This window comes from Dasypus novemcinctus, chromosome 10 (genome assembly GCF_030445035.2).
Source record: "Dasypus novemcinctus isolate mDasNov1 chromosome 10, mDasNov1.1.hap2, whole genome shotgun sequence".
NCBI lineage: Eukaryota > Metazoa > Chordata > Mammalia > Cingulata > Dasypodidae > Dasypus > Dasypus novemcinctus.
Window position 1 is genome coordinate 102,455,356 of NC_080682.1, and position 12,267 is coordinate 102,467,622.

General features: G+C 52.6%; 1 pseudogene; it reads left to right on the top strand.

Moving 5' to 3' along the window:
- The first annotated feature begins 1,324 nt into the window (after positions 1–1,324).
- On the top strand, positions 1,325–11,223 carry LOC101426701 (folate receptor alpha-like; annotated as a pseudogene).
- Positions 11,224–12,267: the final 1,044 nt, after the last annotated feature.

Here is a 12,267-nt window from a genome sequence, read left to right on the forward strand (position 1 = left end):
AAGAGTGCCTATAGCTGCAAGCAGGAGAATTACATCCATCATCCATGTGGAATCTAAGCCCTCTCTTGATATAGAGGGGGAGTGGACATCACCATCCCAGGGTCCACAGACTGAAGGAATAGAGTATGGATTAGAGTGGACTTACTGATATTCTACTATGGAACTATTGTGATTAGTAATGGAAGAAATTGTAGCATTGATGTGGAGAAAGTGGCCACGGTAGCTGCTGATGGTAGGGAGAGGGAATAAGAGATATGATGTGGGGGCATTTTCAGGACTTGGAGTTGTCCTGGGTGTTACTGCAGGGACAGATGCTGGACATTGTATGTCCTGCCATGGCCCACTGGGTGGACTGGGGGAGAGTGTAAACTACAATGTAAACCACTATCCATGCGGTGCAGCAGTGCTCAAAATGAATTCACCAAATGCAATGAATGTGCCACAATGATGAAAGAGGTTGTTGATGTGGGAAGAGTGGGGTGAGTGAGGGGGTATATGGGGACCTCATATTTTTTTAATGTAACATTTAAAAAAAAAAAAGGAAAAAAAAACAAAAACAAAAATGAAAACAAAACAGATGTATTAGGAGCATATGTGGCTCAAGCAGCTGAACTCCTGCCTCCCACATGGGAGGTCCTGGGTTTGGTTCCCAGGGTCTCTTGAAAAGCAAAAAAACAAATGAAGAAACCAACTCAGGGAAGCCGATGTGGCTCAGTGGTTGAGTGCTGGCTTCCCATATACGAGGTTCAATCCCTAGCCTCCATTACCTCAACAAAGAAACAAAAAACAGATGTATTCTTTGTGATCTATTAACTTCAATTTAAAAAAAAGTTAAAACAACAACAGCAATGACAAAAAACAGATGTATCATGAAATTACCTAAAATAGCAAACTGTAGAACAGTATGCTACCATTTGTGTACAAAGATGGGATCTATGTCATAAATGCATAGAATTTCTCCGAAGTACACCAGGAATCTGTTTATACTTCTCAAACACAAGTACAGTATCCATAACTGATATGTAACATTGTTTTGTGCTATCCTTGTTATTGAAATGTACATAAATGGCATCAAATCAGATAAATCATTTGCATCTTGTTTTTTCCTGCTCTCATTTCTGTCCTCCCCTATGCTCTGACTCAGCTGCCCTGTGCTCATCTCTCTTAACATCAGTGAAAATACAGAGTGGGGAGGGCAGAAGATCTGGACTTGGGAGGAGGCCAGGAGACCTGAGCAAAATTCAAGGCCTCTCCACAGGCCTTGCTCTCCTCTGACTGTGGCACCCCCACAGGGACAGGTGGACACGTCCTGGCAGATGGCACGATGTTGCGTTTGGCTTTGGTGGTCACTGCATGGGGTGCCCAGCCCAGGATTCCTCGGGCCAGGACAGACCTGCTCAACATCTGCACGGATGCCAAGTACCACAAGCCAAAGCCGGGCCCTGAGGACAATCTGCATGACCAGGAGGCAGGGAGTGGGGTCTGGGTGGGAGAAAGAGGTTGACCCTGACAGAGAAGAAGTTAGGGCTCAGCTGTGGGGGGAGGTGGAGGCAGGGGATGGGTGAGGGGCCTTCTGACCAGGAGGCCACCAAATCTGCAATAATGGGGGGGCCATTTGTCTAGCACCCACTATGAGCCACGTGCTTTCCGTATGCCATGTCAGTGAGTGTGTCCACAGGGTCGGCGTGGCAGGTGGGTGGCATTCTCTTCTTCCAACTGAGGCCCCGAGTGGGCACAGGCACATGTGGGAATTGAAAGGCCTGTTATTAGCAGGAGCTGGGAGAGGGTCTGGGGTACGTTGCCAAATGTTAATTATGTGCCAGCGCAAGGAGATGAAAGGCAACGTAGACCGGGAGGTGGGTCCTGCATCCCATCAGGTGGTGAAGCGTCACTGCAATGGCTTCCCAGTAACGGGGACATGGGCCTGGCCTTTGGAGGACGAGTAAGAATTTTCTAGGAAGACAGAGCAGGACAGGGCAGCCTGGCAGTGGGCAGCATGTGCACAGGCCTGGAGAGCGGGAGCTCCAGCAGGGGCAGGAAGCCGGTGTGGCCAGGGCCAAGGATGCGGCTACCCACAGAGTAGGGGAAGTAAAGTGCATGTCCCCATTTTGCAGGCAAGGCTGCTAACGCAGCTCAGGGAAAGGGAAATTGAATTCAAACTCCAGGCCCATGAGACACAGGCGTTTCGTTCCTTCTGGCTCCGAGGTTTCACATTGTCAGAGGGCTGCTGCTGGTCCCTGGGAGAGACGGTGGCATGGCCGCGCACCAGGGCTCCAAGTGAAGAGAGGGCAGCCCAAGCAGCACCGTGACTTCTGAGTCAATTCCAACATTTTGTCTGCTTTTGAAATACTTCTAGAGAACTTCCTCTAAGCCAAGAGGGAGATAGATGATTATAATTCTGAGTGACACGGGCCACTTGCGTTAAGCCCCTATCATCGTCCAGGGAGTGGGTTGGTGCTTTTCAGTCTACCAGTTGGCTCTTTTGGAGGCAGCAACCAGTGATCCGGCTTGCAGGTCAGGGACGACACAGATGGGGTCTTGCAGGATGATCCAGAATTGGGGATCCAAGGAAGAGCCTGCACAGGAGCATGTTCTGTGCCGGCCAGCAGTGGGAATGGGCCAGGTTGTCAGAGAGGGGTAGGTACGTGCTGCTGCTTCCCAGGGGGTTTTCCTTACAGTTCTCCTGGGTGCCCAGATCTGCCACATCTCCCTTGACCCTGGAAGCTAGAGTTTTTCTCAAACAGTTGAAGCAGTTGGCTCATGATCACCCCACACATTGGCTCTTCCGGGTCGCAGCCCAGAATGATTTCTAAACAGAAACTTCCACCACTTCCACCTGTCTTACTTGCCTTGAATTTACCTTTCTGGGGTAACCTCCCCGTATTTAGTCAGGTCCATGCATATGCCCACGTGCAGGCTAAAGCTCCTTTGTTTCCCTCTGCTTTCAGGAGGCATCTGGAGTCCCCTAACCTGGTGTGCCAGGCCCTGGGAGAAGCAGCCAAGACCCTTTGGCCTTCACCTCCCACCACAAGCTGGAGCCAGCTTTCTTTCCTTCCTGTCCTGAGTTAAAATCTTAATCCCACCCTTTATCAGGGATACAGTTTACTTAAATGCTGTAAATTGGGACAACGGTGATTTTTTACTGTTCTTTTTTTTTTTTTTTAAAGAAGATAAAGTACAAAAATTCCAGGACCTTTGCACCTGCTGTTTTCTGTGCCTAAAATTATCATCTCCATTCCACCCATGACTAAAACCATGAGCTCCGTCTAGACTGAGATTTTTATCTGTTTTGGTCACTGCAATATTCCCAGGCCCTAGCACAGTACCTGACATATAAAATAAGCACTCACTACATATTGGCCAGATGCAAAATGAATAACATAAATAACTAAAAAACATAAAATTAACTTCATAAACTGCTAAGAGATGTATAATTATAATAATGGCTCCCCTCGTTTCCCACAGCCCCTCTGTTTACTCTCTATTAAAAGCCAATACTCCTCCCGATAGGGGCTCCTCAAGAGCCTGGTATAGAGGGGTCCTCCCTGGCAAATGTTTCTCTGGATGACCCAGGGGGCTGGGGAGCCAAAACTACAGGGAGGAGAAGGCTGGGGTAGGGAAGGGACTTCGTCCTGTGTCTTACCCTCCAGCTCCCCTGCCCAGCCCCAGTGCAGTCCCTGCCGGAAGAACGCCTGCTGCTTGGTCAACACCAGCCAGGAGTTGCCCAAGGCAGCCTCCACAAATTCAGGTGGAACCACTGTGGCAAGATGGAGCCCGCCGGCAAGTGCCACTTCCTCCAAGACACCTGTCTCTACAAGTGCTCACCCACACTGGGCCCTGGATTCAGCAGGTTTGAGTGCCATCCCCACAAACGTGCAACAGGGCAGAGGTAGAGCCTGCCAACCACTTGCAATGAGGGCTTGGTCCCGGGGCTTTTGGTCTGAAGGTAGAAGAGGCACTATCTCCAACCTCCCCCTCCCCAACTCTGGGTCCCTTCAAGGCTGAAGCTGCCAACATCCCTGGCTGAGGGGAGCCCTTCCTTTCCACCTCCCTCCCCGGAGGACCAGAGCTGGTGCCAAGAGTGGCTCCTGAATGTGCCCCTGTGCAAAGAAGACAGTCAGCACAGGTGGGAGGACCACCGCTCCTCCTACACCTGCAAGAGCAGCTGGCACCAGGGCTGGAACTGCACCTCAGGTGAGTGGGGGAGGTCGATGGGAGTACGGGGAGGGGTTGGAAGAGATGAGGGCTGGCCCAGAAGCGAAGGGTCCTGTGGATTAACGAGTGCTCAGCCAGGGCCACACTATGAGTCCTGCTTCCACACACCTGCCACCCTGTGCGAGGAATCATTCCTCAAGGTCAGCGACTACAGCCGAGGGAGCGGCCGCTGCATCCAGATGTGGTTCCCCCCGCCCAGGACAGCCCAGCCAAGGAGGTGGCCAGGTTCTGCGCCGCAAACATAAATGTGGCGGCAGTGGAGCTGGGGCTGTGCTCCCCGGGACCCGACCTCTCCCGCCCAGCCTGGCCCCGATGCCACCCCCGCTCCTGGGCTGAGCTGGCTCCCACTGCTGGCACCTGGACATCTGGACGGCACAGCCCAGCCTTCGGCCTTGCCCTGCACCCAACCTGGGGGACCGAGGCTCAGCTCAGCTCAGGTCTCTCAGGTGAGGGGGCCTCGCAGCAGATTCAGCCCATGCCCTGGTCATTGCTTCCTGATCCAACAAGGGACCCTGGGATTCTCCTGAAAATGTATTCTGATGGACAGATGCATGCGGGTCTTGTGTCTTGTAAATAATTTGGGGATGAGTAGGTGGGAAGGGGCATGCCCCAGTGATTTTTCATTCCAATTGAAAGACCTAAAGAAGGGCTTGGACTAGCCCCACCTGAGGGTCAAATGTTGAGCTCCCATTCACTGGTCAATCCTTCTGAAGCCTTCTAGGTCTGCGGTCCTGGCTCACCCACAGTGGAGGGGCCATAATGTCCAGTTAATGACCAGCCCCCAGGGGCTGGGGGTGGGGAGGGGAGGAGCAGGGGCGGGTCCCAGCTGGGGAAGTTCCTGCCCTTCACACATTCTTGGCCACTTAGCCTATCTCCCTCCAAGCAGCCAGCTGAGTTGGGATTATAAAGAGGAGGGAGATGGGAAGGCCCCCAGCTGGGATCACCAGGGGATTTGGCCCAGGTTGTCCCAGGATTCAAGTAAGTCTCAGTGCAGAGAAGGGAAGCTGGGCACAAGGTGGGGTCTCTTTGCAGGCCCATTAGTTTTGCTGCCAGGCTGACGTCCCCCCAGTGACCCAACTGTCTCTTCTGGCTCCTGGTCTCCCCACGCCCACCCCACCTCACCATCAAGGGTCCCATGGGCCCAGGCCTGTCGCGTTCCCCAGGGCATTGGACCCCCTCCCTGCCCGCGCTTCCCCTGCCGTCCACACATCTGCTGACAGCTCCCACACTGGCGCCCAATGGACTCTTCCCCTAAACTTGAATCCCCGCAACCATCTCCCCCCCCACCCCCAGGGCTCACACAGGCTCCTCAACAAAACGGAGCTCCATTTCATCCCCCCAAAAGCTGCTCCTTCCCCCTTTCCCACCAGCAGCTTCACCCTCGTCTACGGGCTTCTGCTCTTGGCACGGGGAGAGCCTGGGTGGAAGAATGAATTAGCCCAGACTCTGGCCAGAGGCAGCAGAAAGGATCCCCTGTCCTGGGTAGTGAGAGGGGGCCTGGCAGGCCAGGGGTGAGGCCTTCGGACAACCAGGACTCTGGACAAAGGATTGGGAAAGTTGATGACTTTCCTGCTGGAGGTGGGGACACCTGGGGCTGGAGGGACTGGAAGCATTGGTGGCTCTTGAGCTTGTGGACTTGGGAACTCCTTTTGCTCTGCATCTGGCTGGGAATTGGAAATCTGCCCTGTTTCTCTGGGCCTCATTCTCATCTGATAAACCAGAGAGGGCAGCTGAAAGTGGACTGCATTATCTCAAAGGATCCCACCAGTCCAGGCTGCAAGATTTTATCAGAGCTGAGCCTTTGGCAGAAAATGCAGTAAGTGGGGCTCGGGACTGGCCTTAGTCCTGCACTAGTAATCCGCCTCCCATGGAGGCCTGGCTGGTGCCCAGGTGCAATAACTGACAGCTGAGTGGCCTTCACCTGATCCCAGGCTCCAACCAGGCTCCATTCCTACTGCTTGACCCGCTGCCTGCCTGCGAATCCACTAAACTGCAGTCCTCCCCTGGAATACTGGAGGGGAATGCAGAGTAGAAGCCTGAGCCACACACAGAGCCTCCTCCTCTCCCAGGTAAGCCGCTGCCCGCCCCTGCATCAGAGGAGTCACACCTGGGGCATGTGCTAAAGCCCTGGCTGAGCTGGGAGGCTCCTCTGTGCCTAAACCCCAGAGTATCCAGAAGGGCAAACTGAGGCCCAGACCGGGAGCAGGGCGTGCCCAAGGTCAAACCACAGGTTAGTGCCCGTGGCAGGGCTCTTGCTTTTCAGTCAGCACAGAGTTCTCAGCTCTTCCTGTGCAGGACCCTGAGGTGGGGAGGGGCTGGTCACAGTTGCACCAAGCTCTGAAGCTGAGTTTAGGAAGATGGGGTGGCACTTGCAGAGTGATCTAGGTCACAAGAAGAGGGAAAGAACCTCTGGCCCCAGAAACCAGACACAGCCAGACTAGAGGCAGGGGAAGGGCCTCCTCAGACCCTGCCTGAGCATGCTTGTCAGCTGCCCCGGGGTAGCCTTGGCACAGCAGGGTGAGGGCGAAGCTGCAGGAGCTCTGGACTTGAGGGCCCAGAGTCAGGCGTAGGTGGTCTCTGCTCTGTATGTGACTTTGGGCACGTCTTTCAATCACTGCCCCACTGATTCCACAGATGGTTGGTCTTTCTCTACATTTACTCTTCAGATGCGGAAACTAAGAGGCAAGGTATTTGAGCATTTCCCCCCTCCCCACCAAGGTCTAGCAGAAGGAAGCCAGAGAGCTGCAATCCCTGACAGGCCCACCCTGAGGGCCTTGGTTGCCTTAGCTCTCCTTAGAGAGTGAGTGAATGGACCCGTGGAGGGATAATCGAGTACTGAAGTGAAGGAGTTAGCCTGTAAGAGAAGGACTTAAAATGGGGAAGTGGATTTGGCCCAACGGTAGAGCATCCACTTACCACATGGGAGGGTCCAAGGTTCAAACCCAGGGCCTCCTGGCCCATGTGGTGGGCTGGCACACACATAGTGCTGATGTGTGCAAAGAGTGCCCTGCCACGCAGGGGTGTCCCCCTGTGTAGGGGAGCCCCACGTGCAAGGAACGTGCCCTATAAGGAGAGCTGCCCAGCGCGAAAGAAAGTTCAGCCTGCCCAGGAATGGCACCATACACATGGAGAGCTGACACAGGAAGATGATGCAACAAAAAGAGACACAGATTTCGGGTGCTACTGACAAGAATACAAGCTGTCACAGAACACAGAGAGCAGAAAACTTGGGGGGGGGGGTTGGGCAGGAAGGGAAGAGAAATAAATAAAAAATAAATCTTAAAAAAATAAAATAAAATGGGAGTAGGTAAGGTACAGAATAAAGGCTTTTGGAAGGGTGGGCCAGGGGCAGAGAGGAAAGCTGGGTGGGAATTCCATTCCAGGCTCATTTGAGCCCACGGTAGTTAACTCAGGCCCTGCAGCCACCTAGGGCCTGGAGGATGATGGGGGCACTGGAGGCAGAGCAAGCTTTTGAACAGGGAAAGTGCACGAGCTTTCAGGACTCTTGTGTGGAGAACGGGTTAGTGGCAGGGAGACTGAGAGGAGGTGTGGGAAATGAATCCCAAGCATTTGAGGAGGTCACCAGGTCACCAGTGGTGTGAGAGACAGGTCCTCTCCCACAAGTCAAAGGATTTGGGTGGCCTCACAGCCTCGAGAAGGTCTGCTCCGTGGGAGGGGCCCAGGGGCTGTGGGTCGGCTGCCGGGAGCCTCTGTGCCTGGTGCCAGGCCCCAGGCCACGGAGTCCCTGCCGGGCGTCCCTATAGACAAAATGAGGCTGGGATGCTCTGGAACCAAAGGCTTTTCATTTCTGATCAGGATTTTTAACACAGGTATTAAATAAAAACTTGAGCAAAATTTTTTTCCTCAGCAACTGGCTTGTCTTAGCCTAAGTAGGATTTTGGATTTATTAGTTTTGGGAAACATTTTAAGGCTCTTGGGTAAAGTTGCATTTGCCATCTTCATGACCTATATTCTTTGATAATATGTGTTAATTGCACTTGCCCTGTTATGCTGCCAAGAAGTGGTGCTTTAGGGAGAACTGTCGGCCCATCTTGCAGGATGCGACTCCAATTTCCATCATGGGCCCATCTCATTGAAGCCACCAAAGAAAAAAAAGTCATGGCATAATTGTGCATTTTAATTACCCTCTGTGTGTACCCTATTGTGGAGATGTTACTATGAAGGAATTCTTTTCACTTAAAAAAAATGAGAGGAAGTGGATGTGGCTCAAGCAATTGGGCTCCCATCTACCATATGGGAGAACCAGGGTTTGATTCCCAGGCCTCCTGGTGAAGGCAAGCTGGCCCGCGAGGAAAGCTGGCCCATGTGGAGAGCTGGCCCACACAGGAGTGCTGGGCTGCATAGCAAGCTGGCCCATGTGGAGAGCTGGCCCACACAGGAGTGCTGGGCTGCATAGCAAGCTGGCCCATGTGGAGAGCTGGCCCACACAGGAGTGCTGGGCTGCATAGCAAGCTGGCCCAAGCAGAGAGCTGACGCAGCAAGATGACACAACAAAAAACACACAGAGGAGAGACAATAAGAGACACAGTAGACCAGGGAGCTGAGGTAGTGCAAGAGATTATGTACATCTCTTCCACTCTGGAAGGTCCCAGGATTAGTTCCTGGTGCTGCCTAAAGAGAAGACAAACAGACACAGAAGAATGCACAGTGAATGGACACAGAGAGCAGAGAGCAGGGAAGGGAGGGGGTGGGTGTGGATAAATAAATAAATAAATCTTTTTTTAAAATGAGAAAAATATGATTATATCACAGCCAACCTTACTGAAACAATTCATGGATTGGAGAAATTTCAATTGGTAGGTGTTCCAGAGGAGTTCCTCCACAGCATGAAGAGAACAATAGGCTTTTCTTTATGAGGTATGGGGGGGGGGGGTGGATTGAACCCAGGACATCGTATATGTGAAGATGGCACTCAACCACTGAGCCACATTGGCACCCCTGCATTGGTTTTTCATTTGTTTGTTGTTTGGTTTTTCCTAGGAGGTACCAGGAGTGAGAGACCCAATACTTTCCATGTGGAAAGCAGGTGCTCAAGCAACTGCTTGAGCCACACCCACTCCCCAGCAATAGGCTCTTATACAGAGAACAAGGGCGCAAAATCCAGAGAAAATTTTCATTGGTTATTGAAGAATACGACCTAACATGGTTAATATAAGCAGTTGCTTAACAATGAGGAAGTTAGAGGGTGTAAGAATGGGGAGTTGGGGATAGCTGATTGACTGTATTTAAATTGTTTCCTGGGTGATTTTTGCCACTAGTTTGAATATTTCACCCAGAATGTGTGCTCAATTATTGGGTGCATGTAAATCATATGCCCTTTTTAAAATACTGCCTTTATAAAAGTATTAAAAATAATTTAACTCTAAAACATTTGACTCCAAGGATTTGAGGTAAGGGATGTGGACCTATAGCAACCTCCTTGGTGTTTCTGTCTTTTCCCAAAACCCATCCCTTACTTGCATCGTTCACTCCTGAAGACCATCTGGGGAAGGGAGTGAGGCTCAGGACGGGGCTGTCTCAGCAAGAAGAGAACTTCTCCCTCCACGCCAGGGCACTGGACTGCAGGCTGAGCCTCTTCTCCTGGGGGGGGGGGGTGCACAGGTTCCACCGACGGGGCATTACCCACCCCCACACTGTGGGGAAGAGCCCAGGGGAGAGGGCAGGGAGCCCCCTGCGAACTCTCCTGACCCCTCATCTAACCTCAAGGAGCCTCCCACCAGAAGGAAGGAGCAGGCTGTGCTCCTCCCCCTCTCTGGGCCTGGATGGGGCGGGACCTGCCCCAGGCTGCCCAGTGCAGGCTCCACCACCTGGGGCTGTTCCCACACCTGGCAGCCTCCCTTCTTCCTTGGTGCCTCTGACCCCAGCTCTTCCCTCAGGGACAGACATGGCCTCACTGATGACAACGCGGCTGCTGCTCCTTCTGGTGTCAGCGCTCCCAGTGTGGGGCGCCCAGCCCAGGACGACGCGGGACAGGACCGGGCTTCTCAACGTCTGCATGGACGCCAAGCACCACAAGGAGAAGCCAAGCCCCGAGAACACACTGCATGGCCAGGTGGGTCAAGTGGGTCGGGGCGGAGAGGAGCTGACTCAGGGAGACCAAGTCAGGAGTTGGAAGTGCTGAAATCCCCCACGTGGGTATTGCTGGCAGGGGGAGGGTGGAGGCCGAGAGGCTGCCTGAGGAGACCCCAACGTGGAGCAGGTTGCCCGTCGGTGTGCTGTGGGAGCACAGCAGAAATGTGCTGCAAGCGACCACTTTATTACCTAAACAGCACAGAGGGCCCAAAGAGCAGGGGACGAGATCCCTGCTTGGCTGGTCTCCAGGGAGGCCAACTGCTCGGGTCAGGGTTGGCAGATGGCAGCTCAGCTCGCCCCACTGCACGCTGGAGGATAGAGGGAAATGTGTGCTGGTGAGGACTGAGTATTTATCCACCCCAGGGGGGAAGGCCCTGCGGTTGAGAATTCCTGCCCTGATGAGCACCTAGGACTAAGTTTCCAGTTTCATCAGGCTCAACATCTCCCCTGGGGCTGTAAGAATGGAAACAGACTGAGACATCCTCACATAGTAGAAGAGGAGGCGTGGGGTAAGCGAGGGCTGAGGGATGGCTGCTGAGAGTCAGTGACTTCCCCAGGAGTCCACCGGTCAGCCTCTCGACCAGGTCTAGCCTCCTTTTTGGCATCATCTCCTAGAATATAAACCCACCTCCACCTGGGACGTGAAAGTGGAGATGGGTCGGACTTTTGGCCTGTGGCTCTCAACAATGTTAGCAGTAAAGTTTTGGGAATTCCAGTGGCTGCAGCCCATTAGGAGGGCTTCACCTCTGCATAGCACCACTCCAGGCAGGGAGCTCAGGCTTGTCTGAGGTAGTGCTTGCACCCACGCTCCCTCCACCCCTGGGAGACAGCTGAAGAGATCCCTCAGAGAATCTGTACACTTTGCAGGCCGTGGGCTTGCTGGTGGATTTTAGTCACCCCTTCCACCTGCCCTGAGACATTAACCACGTTTAGCTGGAGGTGTTGGAGGTGTTAACAATAGCACGTCTCCTTGTTGGGCTAGGAAGTCTAAGGCGATGTGATTATTAAACAGTACTTTGGCTAGCGAGTCTAATGATTTCTGCTTAGCCAAGGTGGCTGACAGATTGTATGTCATGAGTTTTTTGGTGACTAAATTGGAAAGATGCTGAAATATTTGCCATTTCCATTACATGGGAAGTTGTTGCATTCTGACACGTTGCCCAGGGTATGGAAAAGAAGAGTGCACAGCCAACAGCTGTGCCGTTAGCTTTGTTGCAGTGCATAAATGAAGGACTTCCTGATGTTGGTTCACATGAGAGGGAGGGAATATCAGCTTCTTGAGAGTCAATCTGGGCTTGGCAAAAAGGAATGAGGGAGTGAGGCATCAGCTGGCAGATCCAGTAGTCAGTCAGATTCCCTGCTGCCATGATATCCTAGGTCAGCTAGATAAAGGGGTTTTCCTTCCAGGTGATGCTGGGTCAAATACAGAGAGAGGAGCAGTAACTAGTATTGATAGGGCAGTTGTGCAACCATGTCCTGTGGACATTTTACTTGACCTATTTGCAATAACTTATTTTTTCCTATTAAGGCCATGCAGTCTTTCTACCCTTTGTCCTAAAGTATAGCCACACCTTTTCTATTGACCTCAGTGCCTTGCCTATATCTTTCAGCCCACTTCCACCCATATTGAGAGGTGGGGTTTGTCAGAATTCTTTTATGGTGTCCTGTGACCATTCCTAAGCAAACTGCTGGACTAACCAGGGGTAGGCATCACCCACTATCTTCCTGTATGTGAGAATCAGTCCATGGGTGTGTCTCTGGTTCCCCTTTCAGGGCCAGTCCTCATGCTATTGGATTTAAGGGCAGATGCACAGCAAAACCTGGGTTCTTCCTTGACCCTCGTCCCTCCCTGTGCTAGGAAGCAGGATAAGGTCATGTTTCCCTTCTGGGGAACTGCTGGGTTCAGGTTTCCGAGGGCCTAAGTAAGATTAGAGTTCTTTCAGTAACAGTTGTCAGGGT